The following is a 3,848-nucleotide window of genomic DNA, read 5'->3' as shown; positions in this document are numbered from 1 at the left end:
GAAGTGAACAAAGCCCTCCCTGAACATGTGTAGCCCCCCTAAAAAGTTAGGAAAAACAAAAAAATATATACATTAGAACTTTTTTCCGTATATATAATACATTATGTCGCGCCTACTTTGGAATTAAATATTAAATACAAGTGTGATAAAATAAATAAAATGTTACAAAAAAAAAAAAAACAGTAAAGGATCGTTTGGTTTTTTTACATTCTTTCTCAGCATGTAGTTGCTCAGGTGTCAGTATTATAAGTATTATCACGTGACCTGAGTATTAATATTTTTGCTGAGGAAGGGTACTAGATGCAGGTAAAAGCAAGTTGGATCCTATATGTTGAATCTACCTATTGGTCTGTCTCTCAAAATTTAGAAAAACAAAGCTGAACTAAATAATGAACATTTAAAAGTGTGTTTTATTCAGTGACATAAAACACTTTTGAACATTTAGAAAGTCAGTGAAATCAAATCAAGTCATCCGTTTTGATCATTCAAAATGTATTCAGTAAGATCACGTTTCATGCATATTGCCTAAAAATGATTGATCTTAAAGTTGCAATATGATTTAACAAGTGTAATTTTAAACACTAAGTACTTTTTTAAAGGGAAAGTTAAGATCTTTTGAGCTGGGCTTGCATGGGGTACTTAGGTTATACATCAACAGTATATTACATACAGTAAATGTCAGTCGGCACGTCCCTAGTTTGGAGCAGCAGGCTGGGGTCTGACAACAAGGCTGAGCAAGCCTCTGTTGTGTAGGCATCAGCAACAAAATGTATTTTGCCTTCCTTGTAAAAATCTGGCCTAAAAATTCAATATCAACTTATTTGCATGCTATAATGAGACTATTTTTATTGCTTTACCATCCTGTCAAACAGTTAGTTCAGATGGAAAATGAAGCTGTTATATCACTCTCTTCAGAGCCTGACTCCATTGAGAAAAACTGTGATTTTAAATTGTTAAAAACAGGGGCTGCCTGTCCACCACTGCCTAGAGCAGTAAGTTTGTTTGTGTTGTGTGACTTTGACGTTTAAAAGGGTTGGCTCGGATTCATTCAAGTTCACACAATAACACAAACTAACTAACTGTTCGAAGCAGCTGTAGACCAGCAGCTCCTGTGTTCATTGGGCTAAAAAGACTTGTTTTCTCAGTGGAGTCTGGTGGCTTTAACAAGAGCATAAATTGGGAACTGAAGCTGTTAACAGCTCCACCATTAGAATGAGCTGTCTGACCAAAGGTAAAGCAGTGAAAGTATACATAAAATATATTGTATACTCTCAAACTGATACTGATGAGGCGACTGAAATGTGTTTTGTTGCTGCATTGTTGTGCCTCTGTGTTTGACTCCAGCCTTCTTCTCCAAACCGGAGGCGTGCCGACAGACATCTTAATGTATGTAATACACTGATTGCTACAGAAAATGTCACATTACTTCAGCAGCCCCTCTCAAATCCCTAAAACAGAAAATCTATTGCAAAGGTGTCAAACATGCAGGATGTGAGCCAGAATCGGCATAACAAAAGGGCCAAATTTGGCCCACTGGATGAAACTGCACAGCTAATACTGATGCACATGGGAAGGCTAAAACAGTGCAAGGTGTCACTTCATGCAAAATGCTGCTTCAGAGGCTTTTCCACCCAGTTCTCTGAACAAACAATGAATACTTATTATAGTCTCCTATAAAGACTGAACATTGTGCAAACAGTCAATTAGTTGCTTTGGGGCAAAAGAATAACTCAGACTTCTGTCTTAAAAAAGTATTGGTGGAACCACGCTGAGAAAGGTACTGCTGTCTGCTTTAGTTTAGTGTGTCAATGCCAGCATAACAAGAGTGGAAATGTATGGAAAAATGCACATGTAATGACAGAGAGCAGTAGGCGGCATGAATGTGGAAAAACTGAGACACATTGTTGAAAATGCTCATATTTATCTTAAGACATCTCAGGCTGGTCATCATCTGTTTTGTAAATGGATAAACATGTTCAGAATGTACTTGTTTACACTAAAAGAAAGGGGAATTTTTTTCAAGCCTTGTTATTTACAGGTTGTTATGTAATGGTTTTTACTGGTACGGCCCAGCAGAGCTCAAATTAGGGCTGTATTTGGCCCATAAAGAAAAATGTGTGTGACACCCTTGTCTACTGTGATTTCTTTTATAGGAGTTTTCCTACAGTTTATTTATTAGAGGTTTAGAGGGACAATTTACTCTGAAATTAAAAAATACTTTTTTTTCCCTCTTACCAGTAGTGCTATTTATCAGTCTGGATTGTTTTGTTGTTGTCTTGCTGAGTGTTGGAGATACCAGCCATAGAGATGTCTGCCTCCTCTTGTACATGATGAAACTCGATGGCACCTGGCTTTCAGTACTCAAAGTGCCAAAAAAAAAAAAAAACATTTGAAAACTCAGCAACAATGTCGCTTTCTACAAATCATGAAGCAGTTACTCAAGATAATCCACAGACCTCGACGTGAACAGTTTCATGTAGGAACTATGTTTTTTCTCCTGAACTACACCCACCAATTGTATCACTGCACAGAGGGAATTGTACATCTACTTATCATCTAGCTCAGCACCACTGAGCTCATAAACAAGGACGCTGTTAATGTTTAAATCTTTTGCTTTCATGAGCAAAACCATCTCCTCCATGAGTAGATACACACTTCCTTCTGCGCAGTGATATGGTTTTTGGGTGTAGTTCGCTAGGAAGAAAATAGTTCCTACATAAAACTGCTCACAACAAGGTCTCTGGATTATCATGAGTAATCTAGTTATGGTGTATGGAAAGAGTTTTTTTTTTTACATTTTGAATATCCCAAGCCGATTGCCATCTTGTGTCATTATATTCATGAAAAGGCCGACATTTACTGCAACTGATATCTCCAACACTTGGCAACTCACACCAAAACAATTTATACTGATAAATAGCACTACAGGTGGGGGGTAAACTGTCCCTTTAATGTAGGTAAGAAGCGGGGAGTAAAACCTCTCAGGGGTCTAATTAACCCCAAACTAAAGTATGGTTACTCTGTAGGATAATATATGTGTATTTCTTTGTCTGAGAATGTCTTTAGTGAAATTTCCAGTATCTAAGTGTTGCTGGTTAGATCTTGGCCCCTGGCCAATCCTATCTCTATGAATAATAAGAGCAAAACTGCTGAAGGAAGTCGTCTGGAAAGTTAGCAAACATGAGTTAAAAGTTTAAACAACTATAAATGTAGGCCAGAGTTATAATCTAAACAACCTCTTTAGTACCAGCATCATCTTTTACTTTCCCCAGTTTCAATTCATATATAATTCACTTTAAATAAATGGCGACGGAGCCCCATGCTGTGTCCTCTGTGTAGTCAGTAGGGTATTGTTAGTGCAGTGTCTTGCTGATTGCCATCATAGCCATTGAACCCTATTGGTAACAGTATAAGTGAGATTTAAGCCCTGGTAACATGAGAGTGTGGAGGTGATTGATGTGAAATATGCCCTCCCTCATTGACTGGCTGAACTCCATTTTCTGCTCCTAATGCAGAAATCACTCCGGGTCCCCAGCATAATGATTTACGATGAATCTGTGTCAATGTTGAACTCGGCAAACCCCACGTAATCCATCTTGCAGATATACCTACCTACCCCGCCCCACCTTGCGCGCTCTCACCCACCCATCCCCTGCTTTCGCAATGGGAAGGTAAGGAATGCAGCTCTCTCTCTCTCTCTCCGTCTATAAGTGTTGAATCCATTACAGGGCTGATGTGTAATCACAGAGGACCTCTGTGCCCCCTCAGACTGTAATTACCTGGATACAGACACTCCCTCACTCCATCCCCTAGAGCTGCTCAAAGCCAAGAACTCTGTTAACCAGCAT

This window comes from Plectropomus leopardus, chromosome 22, assembly GCF_026936395.1.
Source record: "Plectropomus leopardus strain MGB_pleo_1.0 chromosome 22, ASM2693639v1, whole genome shotgun sequence".
NCBI lineage: Eukaryota > Metazoa > Chordata > Actinopteri > Perciformes > Serranidae > Plectropomus > Plectropomus leopardus.
The sequence above is the reverse complement of the archived record's forward strand: the minus strand, read 5'-3'. Positions refer to the sequence as shown.